Source organism: Equus asinus, chromosome 8 (assembly GCF_041296235.1).
Source record: "Equus asinus isolate D_3611 breed Donkey chromosome 8, EquAss-T2T_v2, whole genome shotgun sequence".
In the NCBI taxonomy this organism is placed as follows: Eukaryota; Metazoa; Chordata; class Mammalia; order Perissodactyla; family Equidae; genus Equus; species Equus asinus.
Genome location: NC_091797.1, coordinates 75,086,239 through 75,112,654, shown reverse-complemented (window position 1 = coordinate 75,112,654; position 26,416 = coordinate 75,086,239). Strand labels below are relative to the sequence as shown.

The window sequence follows — 26,416 nt, the reverse complement described above, 5'->3', positions numbered from 1 at the left end:
AAAATAGCTCTCAGATCCATTCACTTTTCTCCATCTCCACTCCTAAGCCACCATCACCCCTGCACCGGAATCACTGAAATAACCCTCCCTCCCCTCTGCCTGCCCGAGTCCACTGGCCACACAGCAGCCAGGGTGATGCAAAAAACAGGAGCCTGTGTAAACGCCTTCACCCACGCCCGCTGCTCCGTTCTCAGAGCAGCCCGTGAGCGGCCCTTCCCCTGCCCTCGGTGCCCCCACGGCGCAGCGTGCTCCAGGGCCTCCACGGGCCATGCTCTTCCCACCCCCCTGCCTTCTCGTGGGCTCCCCTGCCCAGAACAGAGTCCTCCCTTCTGCCCTCCTTTCCCGAGAGCTGACGTCGGCTTAGCCTTGAGGTGTCAGCACAGGCTCACATCCTCCCAGAAGCCCTGGCCCCCAGACTAGGCGAGGTTATGCACCCCTAGCCCCTCGCGGCCCTGCCCACAACTGTAGTTAACTGCCTCGTGATGGCACGAAGTGTGAGTCAGTCCCCCACCTCCCAGCACCAACCGCAGGCCTGTTCTCCCGAATCCCACGCCCTCGCACAGTGCCGGCCAGCAGGAGGCCGAGGTCAGCCCGTTAACCAGTGGGCCCCACGTGCCAGTCCATCGAGTGCCGACGTGGCCCCAGGGAGGGCAAGGTCTCCAGGGCTGAGAGCCTTTGATTCCATGGGCCGCCTCCTCAGAGCTTAATCCACAGGCACGCCTCGCTCAGAGACAACGTGACACGCTAAAATTCCCTCCAGCACTGACAGTGCAAAACGAGGTGTGCCCATACGGGGAATAAACATTTGCTTCTATAAGCTACCACGGGGCAGGGAGGGGAGCGACCATATAAGCTCTGCAGCCACCTCATTTTATTTGTAACAAATTTAAATGCAATTTAAATGAGTATTCACATTCTAACTGCCTCGGTGAATCGACGACTTTGACTTGTACTAAATCTGCAATTCGTTAATTCTCCGAGGTAACGAGAGAGAGAGAGAGAGAGAGAGAGAGAGAGAGAGAGAGAGAGAGAGAGGGAGAGAGAGAGAGAGAGAACAGCGTGCCCAGGAAGCCTCCCATCGCCACGGGCAGACGGCCTTGAGAAGAAGGGACACGAGGTGCACATGACGTGCAAAGCGGGTAAGGGAGCTCTGAGGACCGCGCCTGGAGCTGATGCTCGGAGACAAGGGTCTTTCCACCTGTAACATTTCGCTTGACCGTGGGCCCCTTCTGCCACACTCCATGTGGACTGACAGCCCGAGCGAGGAGACGCCACGTGTGCAGGGCATTCTCCAGCTGTGAGATAGATGCCAACAAGACAGGTCCTCTGAGGTCCAGGGAAACAAACCACATCGCCAAACAGTATCCAAATTACTAAATGATCTTCTCATCAGCTCAAAAGGAAACAACGTGACTGACTTCCCCAGGACAAAGAGCTGCTGCGGCTTAAAGGAAGGTGATGTTTTAATCTTTTACCCTCCGCTCCTGATGACATGTAATCAGGAAGGAGTTAATCCTTCCAGGAAGTTGGCAGGAGTAAATTGACATGAAAGCAGCATCCCATTTAGGCCAAAGAGAACAGCTGAGAGATGGAGGTAATCTGGAGGAAGAGAAGGACCTGGTCCTGAGAGGCTTAATTCAGAATCTCTAAGACACTGGGAGTCAGAGACATGAAGGAGCATTCATGGCCCCTCCCTAAAGGGTGAGCGTGACGGATGAAGGTAGAAATGCAGGCGTCTACTACAGGTGAATAATGCATCCTGCCGGAGCAACGGCATTCACCCCTTCTCGCCGTGTCAACCGTAATGGAGGGCAGCACTCACGGAGCACAGCTTCCAAAACCCTGCGCTTTCTGTGTCAGAGGGCATCTACCACAAACCGTGGGCTCTTGGCATTGCAGCGTTGCCACGAGGCAATCCAATCCTGTCTCTGAGCGTTGCTGGGAGCCACTGGCAATTTTACTGTTGTTTACTCAGCCAGAGGCAGCATGGCCTGCGCACTGGCCCTCCTCTCCTCTCTGGGAAGCTGCCCGCCTGCGGACAGTGGGGCTCATTTCCAGGCCCAGGCCACAGCGGCAGCCAGAGGGCAAGCCCCACCCCCACGAGTGGACACAGCTCGCCAGGTTTTCTCCCTAAGAACTCCAGCAGAAGCAACGGGAATAGATGTCTCAAAGGCAGAGGACCTGCTGAGCAGGTGACCTCGACCGCAAGTTGGAGGTTAAGCCACATAGACGTTTTTTTCTGTGGTAAATTCACTAGGTATTAAATTTCTGTTAATTTTACTGTTCATTCTATATGGTCAGAAAATTAACACTTGAAAAAGGCTTTCCATTCCCAATTCCACAGAGCTGGGTTCTGGAGACCTGGCCAAGACGGCCTCCAGGGCAGGGAGGGGCTGGCACCGTCTCCCAGTGATAACAGGCTTCTGATGAAGGTTCTCGGAGAAGTTCAGGCCCCACCTCACCGGGCCTGCTCTGCACAGCGTGAGGACAAGGCCCGTCAAGAGCTCAAGTCCACTCTCATCCTAATTCAAAAGTAAGTTCTTTCCCCTCTTCAGGGCATTAATGTGCAAATGACAGCGTACTTTTATTGACCAGCGTCTCTACCTGCATGAGCACAAAGTGCTTCCCCATCACACAGGTCGTCTGTTCCCACAAGACTCATCTGAGGAACAGGAAAAGATCCTGCTGGCCAGAGAAGACACAAATCAAGAAACGCTGCGTCTGTGGGGCTGCTCTCAGCCCTCAGGGGCCGTGGGCGGGAGAGGGTCTGCAGGGCTGGGGCAGCCTTCAGTTTCACCAAGAAGCACAGATGCTTTCTGAAATGTACGCCTCAGATCTCTAACGCTCTGAAACCGAGGGGAGAAACAGCCAGGTGCAGGCAGCAGCCTCTTAGTGGGGAAGGGAACGCAGTGTTCCTCCTGCCGAGCGCCAGCCCAGGGCAAAGGGATGGGCCTGGAGCCGCACTGCTCACGCAGATGCAGGACCCACCCAGTGCTCTCGCAGTCCCGGCCACTCTCGCAGTCCCAGTTAGACATCAGCAACTCAGCGGCGCTGCTGACCACCCAGTACAGCAAACAGACTTCCCAACGGTTCTCCCTTTAACAGCAGCAAGCTTGCCAGGAAGCGGGTGAGTCTGGGGCATTCTGGGCCCAGTCAGCGCCTTCATAAAGCAGCTAGACTGGCTTAGGAAGGAAGAAAACGGTTGCATCCTGTCACATGTGCGTCCTGATCCTCAGGATCCTGGCGAGTGCCCAGTCCGAAAGCCAGGGCCACACTCACCCTCTTCCTCTCCAAGGTCAGGCTGTCAGGGGCCCTAAGGGGGCTGAGTCAGCAAGAAGGCTGTTTCTGGGCAAAAAGCAGTGCCCCAGCTCAAACACCAGCTGCAGAAACAGTTCTGGTGCTACAGTCAGGAGCAACCGAAGCCAGACAGCGTTTCCCCCGTGAAGCACGTGCCTTTCTCTTCACCTTCTCTCCTAAGTGCACACACCAGCTTGCCTACATTTTCATCGTCAAACACAACTCTGACCATCTCACTTCCCTCTGATGCTCCTGGGATCAGATCCCATGTTCCCAGAGGCCATGCCCTGCCAGCCTGCCCCTCCCTCACCTCGTCCCACACCAGGTCCTCTCCAGGCCCTGCGCTCCATCAACTCCGCTGTCCCCTCAGCCGCTCCACCTGCCACACCCCTCCCCACACAGAGGCTTGCCCACTTTGTTCCCCCTGTCGGGCTGCTCTTGGCAAACCACCTCCCGCCCCCTTGCATGTGGTCTCCGGCATTGCGGAAAGGGCTTCAGATAATTTGACACTCCTCACAATGGTGCTGAGCGGAGGCCTTGAGGACAGCGACACTGCATTCGTCCAGGGCACTGCGGCAGCACAGACCTGAACGTGGCCTCAGCCTGTGATTTTCTGACACGCCAGAAGCAACACTTCCAAGTACCCCTGGGCCACATGTCTTAGATGAAAAGAAACGGAGTAGCTTTGATAGGAAAGGGTCCTGCCATTTAAAAATGAGAAATGTCAGTTCCTGGGCAATCAAAAGTGGACTTACGTTCTCACTCAGCACAAAGCCTGTGGAAATAGGGTAATAATTTTAGAATCTGAAAAAATAGCACACCAGTACTCACGTGGCGGCTGTGAATTAGTTATTAACAAGCTATTTTAGATCCTGGTCATGAATAAGTTATAACCGCTTCACATATGGTTCTCCCTGGCCATGGACGAACAGACACCTGCCCGCGCTGCACCTTCTGAGAGGCCCATCGCCCAACGGGAGCTGCCCGGCCCTGACAGACCCAGCGTCTCTGCGTTTTGTGCACCAGGACCTCTGTGACTTTCTCGTGGGCACTTTCTGTGCTGCCCTGGTGGCCTGGAGCTCAAGCACTGCCTGGGGAAAGCGAAGGTTGGCCAGGGGACGAAGGCAGCAAGTGTAGTGACCAGGTCTAAGAGGGAGAGAGGATTCCTAGCAGGGAGGTGGTTTCCTAAGTAAATTCATGGACTCAGAAAAGGCTGAAGGTGGAAGAAGCCTTCAAAATCAGCTATTCCAACACTTTTTTCTTTCAAGATTAAGCAACTAAGGCCCAAAGAGGATCTGCTAACACAATGGGATAATAGAGACAGAATGGACAAAGTCTTGAGGTGTTAGACTGTGTTTGGGGTTAAATCTGAACTGTATCTTGTCACCTAAACCACTGTAATATCTCCCACATAGGGCTGTTTTAAGAGCTAAACGCAACATATGTCTGGCATATAGTAAGCACTCAATAAATGCTAGCTATGTTATTTTCATGTAAATACTGGTCAACAGTTACATAAATATGCGTCCAAGTTGCTTCCTTAGCCCTGCACTAAGCTACTTCCTCAACCTCATCTAAGTATGGAAATGAGTTAGCAAAGAAATTCCAGTTACTTCCACAGAGAGAGACACAGAAGCAGACGGAAGCACTTTCTGCTGGCCTTTGTCTCCCATTTTCACTGGAGAAGGGCCATGCCGGGAAGTGAATGAGAGAGGCAGGCAGAGCGAGGCGCCCTAAGGGACAGGAAAACCTACTTCTTACTTGGAAACAATCTATAGTACTCTACAAGACGCTAAAAAAAGGTCCAAGGCTAATTAGGCCATCAACTCTCCATCCAAAATACCTGCTCTCAAGAAATGAAACTTAGCTTCTCTGAAAATGACGACTGCTATCCTGAATTCACGGCAATCCTGGGTAAAGAAACTGTTTTAAATTTAGGACCCTATGAGTTTTACTTGTACACGTATTTAAGAAATTCAACAAGTTAAAAAAAGAAAAGGAAATTCAACTAGTAAGTTATTTGAGAATCCCTAAGTTAGGGCATCAAGAAAAAGGACATCATTTCAGGAAAGCGTCGGCATTCAACAATCACTCCAGAAACATTTTGGTCAAAAGAATGAACATCATTAAAAAATGGAAGCAAAAAAATGTTGAAAGCAAAAGGTGCAATTTACTTTTTAAAGTGACAAAAAAATCTTGTTTGCCAATCACTCAAAGAATCAGGGTAACATCTAAACTAATAGAACAGGCGTGGCTAGGAGCTTAGCCCAGGGGTCAGCGTCTTGGGTCCCAACACTGACTTGGCCCCCCTGGAGATGCAACCTCCCTAAGCCCCGCGTCTTCCCCTATAACACGAGGAATAATAATAGAACCTCCACGACACAGTGACCGGGAGGCTAAGACGAGAGAGTCCAGACCTTGGGGATAGCAGCATGTCCAGCATGTTCTGGTGAAGTGGTAACGGAACTAAATTTGGACTCGTGCAAGTGTGGAAACTTTGGATGGAGACGTTTTGTGGGGTCCTGTTCTCTGACTGGGTAGGCAGCACACATCTTCTTTTAACAGATATGTCTCTAAAAGCTAAAAGAGGAAAACTCCAGGAGAAACCTCAATGAGAAAAAGCATCTCGTTTTTTGCAAGCTAACCACCTCAGAAAGTAACCTGAAGGTCTGCCAGTAAGGGGTTAGCATGGCACACTGAAATTAGGCAACAATTAAAAACGGTAACACGGATCTCTATTTACTGACAAGGAAATACGTCTATGATGGGTTAAGTAAAAAAAGTATATTAAAAGCTGAATATGTAATATCCCACTTTTGTAATATTTAAATATATTTTATAACTAGAGAAAATATCTAGAAGGATATACAACAAAGTCTTACAAGAATTTACCTCTAGATGGTGGATTATGGGTGATTTTTACTTTTTAAAAACTCTATTTTAGTACTGCCAAAAGCTTCTTTAATGATGAACATACATTACTTCACAGTCAGAAAAAAATTATAAAGTAATTTCTTTTAAAAAAGATCATCATGAACTATCCACTAGCAAAACGGTATCATACATTTTACATCATTCCAGGGTAGTCGTGGGTTGCTAGAATTGTGATTAGTTTAACAGAACCAAGAAGAATTAACAGGAAGGCAATTCTTACAAAAGCAACAATTTCGTGTCCCTGAGATATATGCAGAAATGATCATGAGCACTGGAGGAGCGCCACCCCCCCCCCATGCATTACACATTCCTGTAATTCTCTGACATTATCCATCATAAAATGCAAGGCCCATCAACAATTCTTCAACACTGACAGCCATTTCCCTCTGAAAGAATGTACAGCCTACCATTAAGGTTGTAATAGTTTGATTAGAGAGACTGGCAATTAGACATGGAAACATGATATGTGGCTGTCTGGGAAGTCTACAGTCACTGGGGGCCCACATGATGGATTTATTAACTGCCTTCTCTACAGTCTGATTATCTCATACTTTAAGAGTTTCTGTTTGGCTTCTATTTAAAAACCATGTCGAGTGTCTGTACACTGGAAGGGGGGGGATGCTTAGCCCTTCCGTGTGAAAATGTCTCAGGAAGAAAGCAAGTCTGTTTCAGTGTCTCCAAGCGGGCTGTGAGGCCAAGGTGGGCAAATGCATGGTCTGAAACCATATGGAACCTTCTGGGTGTGCCCTGGACCTCACGGGAAACTGGGCAACTTAATAGCCAGAACGCCAACACCTGGGGACAGACCACGGGCCAGGAGGCAGGAGCACCAGCACCCCTGCTCCTGACTGGAGGGGCTGCTGTTCAGGCACGATGCCAGCACTCACACAGCTCTTTCAGAGAAACCTCAGAGGGGAGCTGCTTCTAGGGGAGGAGGCGGCCAGCAGGCATGGGGCTGTGGTGGCTCTGCTCCGCCCTCCCCGCTCTCCCTGTGTCCTCCTCCTGCCCAGGCAGCTTCCAGGATGGCTGCCCCCTGGGGATCACCCAAATAGCCTCGTTTCATAAGCTAGAGCTGAACACACTTACAACTAAACAGAGATGCCATTTGTGGACTTCTAACAAGCTGGTCATTTACCAACATGATCCTGAGCCAATAATTTAAGGACATATAAATCTCACAACTTACCATACGTATGATTCTCTACTGAGTGATATTCTCCGTTAAGTGGAAGGGAAACTAAGCAGGTCATATCTGATAAGTGTTTCCATTTCTGCATATGACTGTGATCACCGTAGGTTTTAATTGTCTACTGTTGGATAACTGGAAGGTACAGTGACCCAAATGCCAAGCTGTCCTTCCACACTAATGAAGTAGGAGACACTTCCTAAATCTCAGTGCTGGGTGATCACTATCTGAATTGTATTTCCTAGGCTGAGAAGACGTGTTCACTTGCTTTAAAGGTCTCTCTCTATGTGGTTTGCCAAACAGATGAACCATTTCAATTGACAGGGCTTCTGTTAGCCATTCCGCAGGCCTGCCTAATTACAGTATAGGTTTTAAGGAAAGAAAGGTGTTATTAACTGACGCTCTATACACTTTAATTTAGCCATACTTTTCCTTTATTACTTACAAAAGTAAAATAGTCAATTGTTTCATTAGCGCTTATAGAACATATTTAGCTAAACCAATGGGCTCTGAGATGATTATCGCTTATAGAGAAAAGAGACTGTTCTCGTGATGCCATTGAAAGGCCTGCCCGGTCCCCACCACGTCATCCGGGACAGCATTACAACTTATCGAGGCAATCGAGCAAAAACAAGTCGCCTCCTGACTTGTCCCTCTACAGAATGGGCCCACACTGATTATTTCAGAAGAATTTTAAACAGAGAGGACATTAGAGATCTTTGAAATTATTAAAATACTCCAACAATAGTCAATTCAGTGACTGAAGTCACCATGGCCAGGCATTTAATTTTGGTAATTACATATCCTCCGCTGATCACTAATGAAATATTTATTTTTATTGGATATTTATTTCTACAGAACACAGCTTGAGTACAAATACTTTTAAAAGAAGACAGACTTATTCTTGGAAGAAGGCATTTACCTAGATCCTCATTTCCTACAACTTTGTTTTGACGGCTTCAGCATGTCCGCCTACGGTTGCTTGACCCTCTGCTTTTCCATCTAGTGGTCTGACAGTCCTGACAGGGACTCTTCACTTCTCTAGAAGCTTCCTCTCTCTGAGCTTCGTGCGCTGTGTAGAATAAATGAGGCACGTTTACTGATGACATTCAGGCTGACTCTCATCAAGTTCTTCCTGCTCACAATGATTCTCTATTACGTCAGGGAACAAGAGAATTCCCAGAGCCCTGCATTCCGGTTCTTTAGTAATCCGCGCATGAAGTTCCAGGGGAGGAGGAGTGCTCCCTATACGACATCCGTCCGTTAGGAAGGCTGCTCACTGAAAACGACCAGGCAGCGCGGAGATCCAGATGAAGCTGATACGCGGGAGACGCTGCACGGAACGCAGGTGCCGTGTGTGTTGTTTCAGGGCCTGTCTTTGCCACCAATTTGGATCCTAATAGATAAATGACCATTAGTACATTAACCCAGTAGAAATAAGTGAAAAGAAAGAAAGAAAAGTAGAATAAAAGGCAGAGGAACTGCACTTCATAGATTATCTACCAGCTGTGGGAGGAGAGCTGATGAAACTGGGAAAAATAAACAATTCCTGCATCTTCTACTCATCGGGATTCTTCAAAGGAAGCCGGGCAGCATTTTCTCTTCTTACTGTCCTTCACCTTGTCGCTATTTTTCACCGGCACTTTCGTCACTTTTTCCATTTGTACATGGCCTTCGCTTTGTTTTCCTCTCGTATTTGACCTCATGCTCCCAGGGCGGGATTGATTATAACCCTTGGTTCATGACACACTCTTTCAGGGCTCACTTTTATTTAAATACTTTTAATAATAAGCACCCGATGCATCCACACTTTTGGAACTTAGCAATTTTGGTTTAGAGTGCCCAGATTTTCCATTTGACGTCCAAAATTCTTAGGTTGGTTGTTTCAGCTTCTTCTGGTTGATCCAACTCTGGTTAAGCTGATTGGTTAAGCTGATCTGGAGCCTGTGGAATTTGTCTTTCCTCCCAGTTTCATAATGGGCAGGATGGCCACCTCAGGTCATACGGGCAGACACACTTCTTGCTGGTTGTGGGAGAGCGGGAAGCAGCTTCGACCTCAGTGAACAGCTGCCACGCGCACGCCCAGTGATGCTTTTCGGCCGTCTCCATCCTGCTTTTCCAGGGCGTTGCCAGTGCAATTTAAAGCACGTCAACGGTGGGTGGGATGATAACCTGTCTCATCTCTCCCAGCTCCGTCCTAACACAGCCAGGCTAAGGTGTCTGGGCAAGAAAATACTCAAAGGCATTTTTTAGTTGTGAAAAGCTGAAAATCATTCATAAAATAGTAATTATGGCTATTATTTACCAAGTGTCTATGTGCCAGGCTCATAGATAGATAGTCACTTAATACTTAAAGCAATCATGCAAGATAGGTACAATTATACCATTTTTTAAGGAACTAAGGCTCAGAGGAGTAGAACACTTGCCTAGGTTTACAAGCACTAAATGCATGAGCTAAATGCAAATCTGTTTACAAAGGCTGGCACTTCTCTGTCTCGGGCCTTCCTGAAGTAGTGTTCTCCAACTCCAGACGTGTGGTGTTTGGAACCAGAAGGTCTCATTGCAGCTCTGGGAGAAGTTATCAGTTCTGCTTGCTCACTGTGCATTCTGGAACATTCCATCCCAGTGTGGCCCTTATAGAATGGAGCAGGGATGACGATGCTGACAACAGGTGCCACTTACCTAGCGTCCTGTGTGCTACATGCTGTACCTTATCTCGTCAAATCCTCACAACAGCTCTATGAGATAGGTCCTATTGCTTCCTAACTTCATGTGCTGGGAAACTGAGGCATGGAGTGCTGACATTACTTGCCTTATTGAGATGGAACACAAATTTTGTCTTTTCCTGGTGCTTTATAGCTCCCTATTCTCATTTCTTTTCAAGGAGGGAGAAATTGTGCTAACATAGGCCTACATTTTTAGTCAGAAAAGACCTAACCCTCAGCTCAGAATTTCTTTTAGCTGAATCTCGCGGCCTCCAATGACAAGACGTTACCAAACCATAGCCTTCTCCATCAGGCACAGCCCAGATGAAAGAGGACTGTGGAGCCGAGCTGTGCTCATCTGTGAGCGACAGTGATGAACGTGGGCAGGGCTTAACCCCCAGGCTCTGGACCCAGCCTGCCACACTGTGAATCCTAGCCCTGCACTAACTATGTGGGTTTGGGCGAGTTACATATAACCCCCTGTGCCTCACTGTCTGCACCTGCAAAACGGGAGACAGCACCTTCTTCACTGGGGTTGTTACGAAGATTAAGAGTTTACCTAACAGAGGCGCTCTCTGGCAGAACCCGTCGCGATGACGGAAACATTCTGCTCTCTGCTGTCCAGTGAAGCAGTCGCTGGCCACACGAGCTGGCCGCACTGAGCACCTGAACTGTAGCTGGCGTGTCTGAGGAACCACATTTTTCACTTTATTCATTTAATTTGAATTAATGAAAATTTCAAGAGCCCCCGTGGCTGGGGAGGACCGTGTCGGGCCGCGCGGGCTGTGCCTGGAGCTGTGCGCGGAGCTGTGCGCTTGCTGTTGTGATGTCTCCACCACGGACAGCCACCCACACGCATTTCCCTGGCCTCCAGGCAGACCCTCACCGAGTCCGCTGTGGCCGGTCGCACCTTGCACTGCAAGAATAATTTAACAATTTTTCTCGAACTGCCGTTCTCACCCCACCATCCCACCTGACGTCTTCATAGCAGTGATCACTATGTAAACTTCAGTCATTCATTTATCATTCTTACATCACTAGCATGGACACTCCGTGAGCAGGAGGGCTGCTCTCTCTGCTCCCCGCTACGTCAGCAGTGCCTGGCGTAGAACAACAGACGCCGCCCTCCGGCAACCTGAGCCGGCCCTCTAAGCGCGGCTCTCCGGAGGGGAGAATTCGTGGTGATCTTGGGCGAACTTTGACATCCTCCCTCCCCGTTAGGTAGAGTACCTTGTCTTAGTGAGCTGCGAGGACTTGGGACCATTTCTCAGATTGGCATGGAAATAAGGCAGAGGAGGGAAAGACAGCTGATTCACGTGGGCCTTTGGGGAGTTTCAAATAAAAGACCAAATAACTATCAAGCCACATAAGGTGGAATAAAGTTTAACTTCAGTGGGAAGGAAAGTGTGGCTTGTTCGGGACGTTCTCTAGAGTTTGTGACATACAGGATCTTATTGGGTACAGCTTATTTACACCCAGAAACATTGTTTCTGTTAAGAGCCAAGCGTGTAAATTCTTAGTGCTGACACTGGCGCAGCATCACACTCGAGGCACGGCTGTGCCACGTGTAAACTAAGGGCTCAGTGCACACTTTATGAACTTTTCAGTGGAATCAGAAACTCAGAAATTCAAGAAACGCTCATGCCAAGCTTTGATGATGTTCTTCCTGGTCTGTGACAAAATGAGAAAAATCTGGACAACGCAGCGACTTTTCCGTAAAGCTTCATTCCATTCAAAGGACAAGTCTTTATTTGCATTTGAGAATGTCCCCATGAAAAAAATGCCCTGTTCCATGAATTCTAAAAGCCTAGGAACCACTCCACCCACCAAGAGGTTATGGTGACTATCAGGGCTTAACATCACCATTGACTTTGTTTTTTAATTTATCTTTTGAAGTTTACAAGGCCTATTATGATAGGCTGGGCAAACAATCCTCTTTTAAAACATGCACATAGAGGTGAAAGATCAAGCCAGCATATACTGTGTACTTAGTCCTCTGCCTACCATTTATTGTGGATATGAGACTCAGCCACTAGAGTACAAAGAAAACAAAGTAAAACTGAATCTTCATTAGGTCAACACCAGGTGCAGGGGCCAGGGAAGGGCAGGCCATGAAGCGTCACCCACCCCAGCACCTGAAGCTCTTTCTTATTTATCCGCCCGTGCCCCAGATGAGGCTGTGTAAGTCCCTGGCAGGCAGGGACCGTGTCCCCCTCCTCTCAGCATTCCTGGGACCCTACACATTGCAGGCATGTGGGGCAGCCTCACGGATGCTGGGTGGATAAGAACTGCAGGGACCAAGACGGTTTTGTTCCGAAGAGGCTGGGCCCAGAGCTGAGCCTTAAGGAGGGGCAGGGCTGACATGCGAGGCACTTCCCGTGAGGTGAACGTGAAGTAACGGTGAGACCATTAAACTGACACAGAAAGGACTTTCTGGGGCGTGGTGGAAAATAAGGTTAGACAGAAAAGCTAGGGTCGGAGTCAAGTTGTTTATTGAAAGCTGCTCAGAAAAGCTGAGATGGAAGAGACAGAAATGGGGGAAAGCTGAGTTTTTATCCAACAGAGGCAAAACGACTTCTAAAGGGAATTTATTCTGGCGGGGATGACGCAGGGGGAAGGGAAGGGAGGCGCAGCAGCGACACAGCCGCCAGCTCCAGGGAAACAGGAGAAACAGAGGGTCCCCCCGAGCGAGCGCTTACTCACTCTGAGGGGCAGACACTGTTATCCTTATTTACAAAGTGACGGAAGGGCTCAGAGGGTTCAAGGACTTCCTTAAAGTCACAGCTAGCAAGTGGCAGGGCTGGGCTGCATCCCAAACCAGGCTGAATGTGAGGCCTGCCCTCCGCACGGAATCTACTGTTCTCCCCAGGTGAAGACAGGCTGCAGCCACAGACGCTTAAAAGCGCCCGCTCTGCACAGGCAGGACAGCGCCGGTCCCATATTTCATTTGCTAGAAGTCCTCTCTGCCCTTGTCTTTTCCCAGATTTTAAGTTTTCAGTTTCTCAGGTCTATTTTTTATTTCTTTCTTTATTTTTGGTGCTGACTAGTAGAACTCCAGTGCTTACTCTTGAGGATGCTGCTTGTGAAAAAAATCTCTCAGAAAAAGAGAAAATGTTTCCTTGCTCCTAAGGCTGCAGAAAAGCAGACACCATTCTGGGCTAAGAAGCTGATTCTGTTAAAACAAAGCTTACTCTGCTATTCTCTGTGGAAATGTGTACGTCTGTTCTGTGGACTTGAAAGACTGTTGCTGATTTCTTTAAAATGTAACTTTTAATTTCTAAAAGTTTGCCTTTCTAATTGTTGCCTTACTTGATAATTTAAATTGTATCACAATTTCAATGACACCTCTTTCTGAAGATATAAAAACTTCTAAGATTTTCTGGTTAGTTAGAGGAGAGACTTGAGATTTCTCTCTTCATACAGAAGATTGAAAGAAATGTAGACACTAACAAATTCTTTATTCAGATGGGGTTTGTGCTGCCCATTTAAACCAACAATCGGTGCTGTGCCTCAGATGGCTAAACAGAACTGCAGCTGAGAGAGGAAGGTGGCGACCCCTCGCTGAGGCCGCTCTCACCTGGTGGAGAGGTGGAAGTAACGCCCCTTCGGGCGTTGGTGAGGAACTATCCTGCTTTTGCAACCTGACTCTAACCTGCTTAGAACACCATCTACATAAGCTTTTTTTTTTGCTCAGAGAGTCCAGTCATTGTTTTGTGGCTGAGGCAAAATATAGTTGACTTTTTGGGTCCAAATTAGTGAATGAGTATGTAAATTTTATGATTTGAGACAAGGGTAAGCAGTCGGAATCAAAGGGAGAACGCACACAGGGAGTTCCCTCCTCCTGATGAACTCCATTTGAGAGTCAGGTCAGGTTAGAGCAGTGGTTCTCACCACCTGTGCCCCCAAGGAAGTCTTGTGACATTGTGGGTTGTCACAACTGGGGGAGGGGCATTTCTAGCATCTAGCGGGCAGAGGTCAGGGATGCTGCTAAACAGCCTACAACGCTCAGGGCGGCGCCCGCAACAAAGACTCATCTGGCCCCACACGTCACAGCGTGTGGCCGAGGAACTCTGGGTTCGAGTCGCTCTAGCTGAGGCAGGCCCTTTTCCCTTTTGACTGGGGGTGTACTCTGCTCTCCTGGGTTTCCTGGATTGCTAGTGGGTGGACAGGGCTCTCAGGAGGGACAAGTCTCAGCCATGTGCGGCTTCCTTCCTGGAACAGAAGCTACTGACCCCGGAGGGAAAGGCACCCATCAGTGAAAGACTACTAGGGAGCCTCTTTGAGCGGGTTTCTTCCCCATGTTGCAGGTTCCTGGGGAGGCAGGTGTGCAGAAAGGCACTGCTCTGCCTACTTCACTACGTCGGGTCAGAACACATGCATTTCCTGCCTTCTGCTGCTTGGAAGAAAAGGGCTGCATGTAAACTCCAATTTGTCTAAGAATATAATAATTTTCGCCCCAATATTTGACAGAATGAGATTCTATTTTTCCTGTATGAATGCTTAAGTGAACTGAGAAATGGAGAGGGTGAGTGCAAGAGAATTCTGGAACCCCAAGGAGAGATTCTAGTATTATGGCTATAAAAGCTGCCTTTATCTGGAGACATGAAATGGATACATGGAAGCTGACCCAACGCACACTTTCCATGGGGGGGCTCTGATCCAGAACAGTTGGTGAATCTCAAGGAAATGCTGGTTTTTAAAAGGCCTTAATATTTCTTGAATGCAAAGGAATTCCTGTTTTTAAGGAAACTTCTAAATAATTATATAAATCTTACGAGAATTTTAAAGGCTCCCAAGAAATTTATGAAATCATGCCAAAACTCTTAACATTTTACATGTACTGACACTTTAAGAAAAGCTTTCCAGGCTGGGGGAAATGAAAATACAGGCTCCACGGTCACCAGGAAACCCTGTTTATAAAAAGAGCCATAATTTAAACTTTGTGATTTGCACAAATATATTAGCGAGGTTAAGGAAATGAGTGTTGAGCTGGTAAATCTTAAAATGGTTTTCTTCTTGGAAAAGGTCTCTTCCAAAGTAAAAACAATTACTCAGGTTATAAAATACCAGTTTAAAATAAAATTTAAAGATACAGGTATCAATTGAAATGCTGTTTATCTTTTTAAAAAAGTTTCTGTATTAAGAACAAGAATGAAGGTATTCCAGTACAACATGGAAGACTGCATAAATTAACTCAGTGCTCTGGAGACAAATCCTTTGCCCGCTGTGTCGTGAACTCGGGGCGTAGGGGAGGTCCCACTTCCCTCCGTGGGGCGTATAAATTATCACAGGTCACTCCAACAAAGAAAGCACCTTTTTCTGAGTGCCTATGGGCCAGGCACTACGGAGGACGTCTGGACACGCCAAAGAGTAAAACAGATACAAATCCGGTCCGCATGCAGCTTATGTTCTTGATGGGTAGAGGGACAGACAGCGCTACACAGAGTAATTCATAAAAAAGACAGGATTTTTGCACCAGGGCTAAATTAAATTGAACTTCCTAAACTCCTTATACTAGCCTTACCGATCAGATCAATGATCAAGACATCAATACTTAAGAGTAGGTAAGCCTAAACATGAGCATACAACTCAAGTGAGCTATGACTTGAGAAACTAGGTTCTTTATAATTTCCTTTTAAAAAATCTCAGAAAATATTGCATATTATTTTAACCTATAAAATTACTCTGCTTCTCTTAACTGGGGAATCTTTTAAGATGCCAAATTTCTCCAACAAATAACAAGTGCATTATTTTTTAATGTAAATTATATATATTTTCTAAAGTCTATAATTCTCTTCAGACTAGTAGAGTACAGAGATAACTAGTTAATAATCTAATATTTACCTAAAGACTTATAAAGAAATTAAAACACAAATAGAAAAAACCATATCTTGTCACCTCACATCCCCGTGGGTCATCTGCTGGGTATTTTTGCACACTTGTTCTTAAAGTTCAAATTAAGATGGTAAAATCATTCAGTATATTATAGACATCGATATGTTTGGTAACATTTAAAAACCACAATTTTAAGTCTCTAAATAATATACCGTCATTTAAAATACTGTTTGGAATGATGACGTGTGTATATGCATGTGTGTATCAAGGTGTATCAAAGCAAATCAATAAAATCCTGTGTACAATCGAGGGGAAAAGACTCATAGCCCACGGAAGAGACAACTAGTCTCTGGTATGCAGGCTGCTCCCCGCAAAGCCCCTCTGCTTGCTGGCCCTTGCCTCGGATAGTGTGTCCAGAAGACGCAGTGCCCTCACTGGGAGCTGCGATTCTGCTTTTCTTTCCCGCTCCTTTTTTTCTGACTCTCATTCTGACTACGGACAACTGTGAAAATAGTGAGGGCTGCTCGTTCGCGGAGGAGCTCACGTTTCTAACGGTCTCATCTTTCTTTAAGTTCGGGCTACTTTAGAAATATTCTTCCTTTGGTGAATAACACGGTCAAGGTCATCTATGGCCAGTCCTCCTTTTTAGACTGACCAGTCCCTTCTGGCTGCTCTTCCCCATGCTGTCCTTGCCCCAGCTCAGGCCCCCCATGGTACAAGACAGTCCTTGGAACCAGACCATCTCCGGCATTCCCTCGGCAGCCCCCTGGGAGCTCCAGAGGATTTCATTTCCTCATCTTGCTCCTGTGCCCCACAGCCTGGCGCACACACACGGAGACGGCGCTGGGATCATCTGACACGAGCGGTGTGCTCCACATTTCCCAGTGCAGCTCAACAGTGTTGTATGAGCTGTGCTACTTGTCAGGCTCATGCGGTGGGGGTGGGCCTTGAAGATAAAGGGAGGGGCTTAGGTATCCTTTTACAGGGGCGGTATTTGTAAATATATTCAAATTAGTTTCATTCAAACGAGGAAAATGCTTGTCATGTGAATGTTTTAGTAATTTCACTGGATGTAGAAGATACTCACATACAAAGGCTGACACAGCGACCGTAAAAAAGACTTTTGAAATATTTTATTTCGGGATTTGGCACATTAAGTGTGTCTATTTATAACAGGAGTCCACGATTTACAGGTCAGATCGTAAATGAAGCTCTAAGGCCCTACACATTTGTCAACGCCTTCACTGTATCATCCAGAGTCAGAAGAAGTGATGGAATGGTGAAAAATAACCTGGCAGGATTTTGCAGAAACTGGACTGAAGTGGCCAGAAGCCCAACCTACAGATTATGAACACAAGAGTTTTAACAAACAAAAACCTGGGATCTTCACCTAAAAAAACGGAGGTGGCTTATGAGACTTCTGGTTACTCCTCTAACAGCAGGACGTCAGTGTGCTAGACGAAGCTGTGTTCTGTCACCGGGAAGCATGGATAAAGGGTGTCAATGCAGTTCCACCTCAGGTGCAGGAAGCCTGGGGGACTAGGTTCACTTTAAGGTTCAGCAGTCCACAATGTCACTTGACCCTCCCTGCAGGGGCTCCACAGTTCTGCGGGCTGCTCATGCTAACGTGCTAGGACTCACAGCAACTCTGGGAGGAAGACGCTGGCCTCAGCTGCGTAACGACTTCACCCACTTTTCCTGTAAGGCCCGGGGATGGATAATCTGCCTCCCACTTGAGTCTCAGACTCGTGATGCTAACCTGCACATGAAGGTCCTGGTGGCAGCCTGCGCCTACCTGGAAAGGCAGCCTACCTAACCACAGCCTGCTGGTGGGCAGAACTCAACGCCGCTTTCTAGAAATAGCCAACGATCGTCCAAAACTGCTCTGAATTCCATCCTACAACTGGGGGTGAGACATGAGAACACCGCCAGACAGACAGCACTCAAACTGCCTCCAAGAGGGTCTCACCTCTGGCCTCATTTGTTCCAACTTGGATTTTTATTTTGTCTTTCCCTAAAAAAACCTGCCTTTGCCCTCAAACAATAAGGTTTGGCTTTGCTCATCTCTGAACCTACACCCACAGCCTTACCATCCTGACAAACCCCTTTCTGCCAAAAACTGCCTCCATCACTTTCCTGAAGGAAACTAATCCCTCACTTGAAGCCCATCACATGGTGGGTTTCAGAGGCCGAGGAGGACTAGTAACTTTTCTCGCTGTCAAAAAGACTGCATTCCCCTCCCCCTGGCCAGGGCACTTGGGCATGTCAGCGAGCAAGCACGTCAACGGCTGAAAGCCGCATTCTGTTCCACCAGAGCTTTCTGGCCTGGTCACCCAAAGACAAAGATGATTCTCTATCGAAGACAAAGACTGACCCTTCCTTGAAGAGGATAGGGCATACCTAATAACCTCTGCTATATTCTCGTCCATGGGAACATAAAATAAAAACCAAAACAACAAACTTTCCTTCATCTTTCTTATCAACGTGCAAGACTTAATTAAATATTTCTAAAATCTAGATCTGCTCCCACATGCCACAAGCCACTGAGGGAGAAATAACGCCAGTGCCTTTCACCTGGGTTGACATGTGTGCTAGGTGGAGAGAGAGGGGTTAAAAAGCCTCCTTCAGTGCCCTCCGGGTATGGCACGGGCTTAACCTCCTGCACTCAGTCAGCATGAGAACATCAGATGAGAAACCAGAGAAAAAGAGAGCGATCCCTGGATGATTATTTCACAACAGTGATGGGACTGTATCTTGGGGAACCAGTGTTTTCACGAATACTCCACGTTACACCAAAGATGGCCCTTTCAGAGTACAATGCCACGCATTTCTAGGTGCAATGTGCAACTTTAAGAAAAACAGGACTGTAATAATACTGGGAATTATAATTTATATTTAGCAGCAATGTTACACAAGAAAGTGGGCTTAAAAGGAAGACTCATAAGCCCTCTTACCTGTATAGTAAACAACAAGGGCACAGGGTGCACTTAGAAATAGGTTGCGAAGGAAACTTGAAGAGCAAAGATAATGGATTTCATGCAGATCTAAATTTAATACCTTAAGTGTTGCCAAGGAGGCAAGAGAAAAATTGTAGCAGCAGAGTATTCAACACCTCAAATTCCATTTATTAAAAATGTTCTTGTCTTTCCCTTCCCTTACTGTAAGCTTTAAGCGTCTCAGGCTTCTCTTTTGTGTGGCGCCAACCAACGGAATGTCACTGCCCAGTGCTGAGAATGTAGCCAAGTAGAAAGAACCTCAGAAGAAAGGAGAAAACTTCCTCCCTTTTCCATTACAGCTAGAGAAGAGCAGACACTTCCTGCTTCACAAAGTTATTCCTGACAACGTGGTAAACTGGGAATAATCATGAAATGATCGATCTAAGTCTGCTCTCCAGTATGGAGACTTACAGCAAAATACAAACTCCAGTTTTCTGATGAACAAAGAAGCCTTTTAAGACATCTGTGTGATGCCTTCAGAAGATTGTGGCGAGGAGCCGTAAAATGTAACCTCTAACCTCTCGAAAAGCTGCTTTTGAACTGGCTGTTCTACTTGGTAATTTGTTGTCCTGGTCATAATATTTAAAGTAGAACCTGTGATTTTTTTTTTTTATGAAGGGATAAATGTAAAATTTTCTTGCTGCGTTTTTTGGTCGGCCAGAAGAACTTGATATTCTTCTCTCTTTCCTTCATATATCAAGTATACATAAATGATGTATTGCTTATTCAAAGTTGGAGAGACTTTGCCCTATTTAAACTATCACATCCAAATCCTGCTGGCAGATAGGCACAAAAGCATGAGACAAACTCATCTGCTACAGAGCAAAAGAGAGGAACTACTTTTAAAAGTATTTTAAAAAAATCAAGTGCATGTATACGTTAATTCAGAATTGTTTTTTTCCTCTAACTTCTTCCCAAATCGGAGAAGTCAGACACTTTTAACTCGGCTGGCCTCGTTACCAACGTGCTCCCCTTCGCTCCCGTGTAGAGCACATTTATTGGGCACTCTGGTGTCAGAAGAAACTGTGCTCAGCTCCTTGGCCACAGAGAGTCCTAACCCTGCTGGCTCACTCAACACATGTATTGTGATTGGCGCTCAGTAGCCTAATCTTTGTTATATCAGATAGATCATCATTCCTATTGTTGATAAATTATCATTCCCAGGATTGGCTTAGCACAAATAGGACATATCTTTTTCTTCTTCAAACACAGAGCTTCAATTCACCTAATCTTCTCAGTATATTGTAATTCTGCTTCTCCTCAGCTTTATCTGCCAACGTGTATTTAATAACAGTGCAGATATACTGAAAAAAAGTCCAGTGCAACTTACTGTAGGTGGATATGACTGGACCTTCTGCTGTGAAATTTGAGTCATGTTTGAGCAATGAAATAAACAAAAACTAAAATGCAGAGCAGGCCCCAGAACCAATCCTTAATCAGTATCTTTTAAAAAATTATTTCAGCTAAGGAAAAAATCTATTCACCTTCACAACCTGCTGACTCTCAAAAGAATGACTGACGACATTTCATTTTTAAAAAGAGTTAAAAAAAAAAGACTCCTCTGCTTGCCTTCATAGAAAGATGTAATTTTCCTCTTGATGAAATGTTTATTATAGAAAATAAAAGCCAAAGGAAGAAATATAAATCAGGTATAATTAAAAAGGATCTTTTTCAACAAAACATTGAATGTAAGAGTGCTTTACGACCTCGCAAACCCCACACCCACGCGAAGGAGGATCAGAGTCATCTCCGATACCAGGCTGGCCTCGACCCTGGAAAAATCTTCTGAGGGTCAAGTAGGTGTCTGGGGATGTCCTTATGCCCCCAACTGCAGCAGCCAGTGTAAGAAATCAAAAAGAACCATAATGCCCTCCAATCCTGCTGCCACTGGAACCCCGAGACGCCTCGAGGCCTCTGCCACCGCCCCCCGCCCCGGGGTGATACCTCCTAGTAGCCATTCCTGCCCAGGGGGGAGCCAGCTTCTCCAGAAACTCCGAAAGAAACAGCAGCCCCCTCTTCCCACTGCTGGAAGTTCAAGTCATAAACCACTTGTGCTCCTATGTCGAAGTGGAACCTGTCTTCCTATAAGTACTACTTGTCCTCTTCTGTACTCGGGAATTACTCTGAATACATAAAATCCCTTTGCTGCGTGACACACTTTAAATATCTGAAGACAATTAGGACACATTCACTTCCTGCCCAAACCTTTCTGCAGGTTAAGGATCAAGGCTGGAGACATGAAAATTGGTGTCATTAAGCTAGCACCGACTTAACTAGTCTGGACCATCAACCCAACTCAAACATTCATTGCACTCTTAGTGTGTGAAGCATGTAAACGAACCTAGTTGCTGCCCTTTAAGGATATTTAATTCAGTAGATAGAATTAATCTTGGTTAATAAACATGTGTGCCTACTATGTATCAGGAACTTCCTACGGCTGACCTTATTCCAGATAAAAGAAAAAAGGCCCATGTCTTTTCTTGCCAGAAATATGAAAAAATGTTTTATAATATAAAATAAGCATTTCTTAAAAGCATCGACACTGTTATTAACATCAGTATTGTTGGAAATGCACTCTACCAATTAAGTAATGATAACGTTAAAAGGAATTTATCCAACGACTGTCAGATCAAAGAGTTAAGAACCCAAATAAATGATCTTCGATTGTAAGTCAAAGGATTCACTTGTTTCTCAAAAGAATTAACAATAAAAATATCTAATTTCCAAGAAAGCTGTTTGTTAGATTGATGTATTTACATGTGCTACAGTAAAAATCTGACACAAATAATTGTTCTGTACTTTACATTTTAAATATACGTAAACTAATTTACTAACTATAGCATGATGCAGAGAAATAATAAAAGCTATTTTAAGGTTTTTCAGCAGTGTGTTTGTAAACACATGTATATATACGTATCACAAGCCTTAAAACCTTCCAAAAATATTTCACATAAGATGAACATTTAGCCAAAAAAAATACATAAATTCAAAACACCTTTGGAGGTAAAAGTCATTTTAAATGTTGGCATCTTCTTTCTTACAATTCAATGACAAGAAAATGCAGGAGAATTCTTGACTGTGCAAAAAAAAATTCACTTAATAAAACAATAACAACGCTCTTTAAATAAATTTCTAACTTAAAAGTCTTAAACATTGACAATTCTGGCTTTAACATTCTTACAGGTAGGTTTCTGGAAATGCGTATTAAAGTATTACAGCCTCGTAGCTTGTATTTTGTTACAAGACCGATTACTGCAACCTAAGTCACAAAGCACGATTATATTTCCTCTTAGGCCACCTCATTTTCATTATTGGAATCATACTGCTAAATATCAAAGCTTGAAATTAAACCATACAGGTCGGCATGAAAACGCAAGTTAGATAAACTAGAGTAACTCACGGTAGCCCACGGCAGGCAGCTCTGCAGCCAGGCCTGGCGCTCTGCTGCATATTTGCATTATGCTCAGTTTCATGAATCACAAGCAAATCGTTATTTAGGGTAAACTAAAGCCCACATCAGAGCTTCAGAGAAGGCTGTAAGGTAGAGTACTTACGTAAAGGGTTACCAGGACAGGAGACAACGCAACTTATCAGGGAGGGTCTCTAATGTCCACAGAGTGATAAAACGCATTTAAAAAGGCGATGTGGATTCAGACGGCCTCCTCCTCACAGCATCCCAGACAAAGCAGGGCCAGGCCCTCGGGCGCTCTTGGTGCACCTGCAATGCGGATCCCTCACCCTACAATCCCACCCCGGGGTTAGCAGCAGCCCCTGGGCTGGCCTCTCCTGCCCCATCCGATTGGTTTCGGTGCGCGGTGCGGCGGGCCCGCAGCCTGGACTGGAGCCCTGGCAGGCGCATCCCCTCCCCATCACCGGCTGGAAAACCCTGCCGGCAGCCGGCGCGGGGGTCGCCGCGCCCCACTTTTTCCCTCCCTCCCATCTCCTCTTTTTTCCCGCAAGGGGACAGCCTTTCCCACCCCCGAGCCCTGGAGATGGGACCGGAGGACCCCTTCCCCCTGCAGCAAGGGCTTTTAGAATAACCTGCCGCCCCGACAAGTGCCCGCACAGCCTCTCCGCAGGCACCGCCAGGTGAGCGGGGCTGGACTCGGTCACACCTCGGGCCCCGCCTCACCTGCGGGCGCGGCCGTCGCCGTCCTTCAGGCGGCTCCCCCCCTCGGCGCGGTCCTCCAGGCGGGCGGCAGCGGGGGCCGGCGGCCCATGGGCGGGGCGGGGCGGCGGGCGGGGCTGGCTCCCGGCTCCGGCCCTGCCCCGGCCGGGCCGCCGAGGGAGGTCAGTGGGCGCCGCCCGCCGAGCGCATCCCGCCGGCTCCCACCCGAGCGCTCGCCGCGGTGCACGCTGGGAGCGGGGGCCGGAGCGGCGAGGCCTGGCCGCGCTGACCGGGCGGGCGGCCGAGGCGCCGGCGCGGCGGTGGGTCTGTGTCTGCGGGCCGGGCGGGGGAGGCCGCTTGTTACTCACTTCGCAGGGCGGGGGCGACGCCCCCTCCCGCGGCTGCGGCTGGCAGGGAGCGCACCCGGGGGAAGGGAGGGTCCGCCGGCGGACGCAGGCGCACAGCTCAGGTGCGGCCGCACTGCGGTTGCCCGGGGTAACGCGGGCCGGGGCGGGGCGGGGCGGGAGGAGCGAGGCGGGCGAGCGGGAGCGCGCGCGCGGCGGCCGTGGGGGCGGGGAAGGGGGGGGACCCGGGAGCAGCCTGGGGTGGCGGCGAGGGCGCGCGCGGGCGGCCGGCGGGACGGGGGCAGAGGCGGGGGGAAGGGGCGCGGGCCGGGCGGCGCGCATGCGTGCGGGCCCCGCTCCCCCGGGGCTCGCCGGCCTCGTGCGTGCGCACGCGCGCTGTCCCCCGGAGGCGTCTGGGTGTGCGGAGCGCGCGCGCGCGGCTCGGAGGCGCACCTGTGAGGTGTCCCCGGAGGAGAGGGAGGGTGGGTGCGCGGAGCCCGCGGCCTGGGGCGCTTCAGCCCCTCACTTGGAGTGAGTTCTCGGGCGGCCGGGCTGCAGTCTCTTTATTTCTTTTCTGGGTCCAGGCGGGGGCGAGGGGGAAGGGGAACGGGCTCAGGGTTGGAAGGAGGATGAGTGGGTTAAAGAAAAGAAAAACAACCCATCACTTAGCACGGGCCTGGAGCCCGGGCCGGCCCCCGGGCATCGCTGGGAAAGGTCAGAGCAGCTCCGCGCAGCCGGCGGCCTGGCGGCCACGGGGCAGGCCCGCGGAGGGCAGCCGGGGCTCGGGGCTCGGGCCTCGGCCGGCCGGCCGGCGTGGGCCCGCAGTGCCGGGGAGCGGGCAGCGGGGGTCACAGATGGCGGCCGGGCGCGCGGCGAAGGATGGGCAGCGGCGGGGGCGAGGCCGGGCGGAGGCCCCGCGGGAGCCGGACTCCCGAGCCGGGCTCCATTGTTGTCGGAGCCGAGGGAAGGGGGAGCAAAACAGCTTTAGAAACCCGTGCAGCCGCGCCTTGGAGCCTTTCCAGGCGGGTCCCCGGAGAGGCGGTAATGGCCGCGCCGTGGGATCCGGGCGCCGGGTGGTGCCGCGGAGAAGCCTGGCTGCATGGGGTGATGTTGTGTTTTTCAGAGCGCCCTGCGTCCCAGCAGCGCCAGGCGAGCATCCTGCTCAGGTGATGAGGAACCCTCCGCGCACCCAGCGCAGAACGCCGCTGCCGCTGGACGCCTCCATTGTTTGACCACAACAAGGGCCGGATTCTCACCCAGGTAAACGGGGCGGCAGCGCGGTCGGGCTCCCTCTCGACTCCCACGTCCGAAGGAATCCTCTCCTCTTTCAGGACTTTCCTGCAGTTTTCTTCCTGTCCCCTGCTTCTGATTAACTCAGTAGACCCACCTCCCAGACGTCTTCCCATCTGGATTGATCTTCCCGCATCTCTCTGCCAAGTCACCTCTCATTTCCCTCAAAACTCGGCTCCTTTGTGAAACCTTCCTGGCCGAACTCTAACAACTGAATCTCTCTCGGAGGAGCCTGTTCGGTGCTCTTCTAGTTGATAGTTTGTTTATTGATTGTCTTGTTGCAACAAAGGAGACTAGAGATTAAAAAGAAGTTCTAAACTGTGGCTTTTTTTAAAGGAACATTTTGCGATATTCAGTTTATTGTTTTAACAGAATCGAAGTGTTTTTGTTTAGTATATATTTTCTCTTCTCTTTTAGAGGGAGCCCCTACTTCCTTTATAGATGTATGGCTTTTTAGAGCAAAAAGATGACCTTCCTGTTCAACCCAAAGTTAAATTTTTAAAGTTAATTTTAAATTAGTAAAGTAACACATTTTCTTTGTAAAAATTAAAATACCACAGAGATGGCTGGAGTCTGACTGTACCAATCCCTGTCTCCAGAGATAACTATTATATGTTTGGTATGTATCCTTCTAGATCTTTTGAGATAACTTTTATGTATATGTATACTGGTATTATCTTTGACTTTTAACAAGTAGTAGTGTATTCTCTCTCAGTTGTAGCATATAATGCGTTAACTCATTTTGAAGAACTGTATCATGTTCCGTAGTTTGGGTATACAATAGTTTATTCACCCATTTCCCAGATTGATGGCAATTTAAGTTGTAATTTTGTATTTAAAACAGCTTTTTTGGTGGTGGTTCTTTGGTGAAATGAAATTTTAGTGAAGGGAGCACAAATCTATACTAATTACAGACACTAGGCGTTTATGATGGAAGTTCTCTTTGGTTAAGAAATTTACATGTGGGTAATTATGACTCTACTACTCTCAAGTCCTGTGACCTTGGGGAGGACAATCGATCACTCTTAAGTCTCAGTTTTCTTTTCTGTAAATGGTGATAATCCCTGCTTTATTTACCCCACAGAGTTCAGTGATAGAATGTATGTGAAAGTGCTTTGCACAGGGTAAAGTAGTATATAAATGTTGGTTTTATTAGCGTTTGTAGCTGAAAAGGATTTTTTATTTGCAATATAATTTATATTTTCTTTTTTGACCAGATGTGTGTATTACAAAACACTACAGATAGCCAAATTTGAATGCTTTTTAATTTTTGGTTTTGCTATAATTTTTATCAAGTACTGTTAATACGTTATACTTCTTACAGAATATCTTACGAAGCACGTTTTTCTTAGTGCTTCACATGCCTTAACGAATAAGGCATATAAATTAGTTGACTATGAATAAACTATCAGCAAATTGAACGCTACGTAAAACAAAACTCATTATAATCTTTAAGCAAGACTTACTTCCTAGTGAGGTAAATTTGTATCTGTATTTTCCTGTGGCAGCAGCAGATTCCCGTTAGCTTTTATGTCCTTCAGGTGAAATGGAATCTTACTGAATTCGTAGGCAGTATCGGAAAGAGTCTTAGCAATTTAAATATTGATTGAATGATGTGATGAGTATCCTTTTAAGATGTAAGAGATACAATTAGGAGCTTTGTAAGTATTTTTTATGAGAGAGTATAAAAAGGAGACCAAATTTCAGATTGTGGAGAGAGG

At 47.5% G+C, this 26,416-nt stretch overlaps 2 protein-coding genes across 12 annotated transcripts in view; one reads left to right on the top strand and one right to left on the bottom strand.

Moving 5' to 3' along the window:
• The window catches only part of CCDC92 (coiled-coil domain containing 92), a 35,036-nt gene extending 11,472 nt beyond the window's left edge, over positions 1–23,564 (bottom strand). The window contains exon 1 of one of the 3 annotated variants that reach the window (XM_044776026.2): positions 23,430–23,564. The gene's annotated coding sequence lies outside the window, so the exon portion shown is untranslated. Of the gene's footprint in view, positions 1–22,507; positions 23,049–23,085; positions 23,270–23,429 lie in introns of those variants that run through there. The other 2 variants (XM_044776023.2, XM_044776025.2) reach the window with 2 other exon arrangements.
• ZNF664 (zinc finger protein 664) overlaps positions 23,241–26,416 on the top strand; it is a 61,607-nt gene continuing 58,431 nt past the window's right edge. For 4 of the 9 annotated variants that reach the window (XR_006531669.2, XR_011505303.1, XR_006531668.2 and 1 more), the window contains exons 1-2: positions 23,794–23,936; positions 24,529–24,665. The gene's annotated coding sequence lies outside the window, so the exon portion shown is untranslated. Of the gene's footprint in view, positions 23,531–23,715; positions 23,937–24,528; positions 24,666–26,416 lie in introns of those variants that run through there. The other 5 variants (XR_011505306.1, XR_011505304.1, XM_044776031.2 and 2 more) reach the window with 4 other exon arrangements.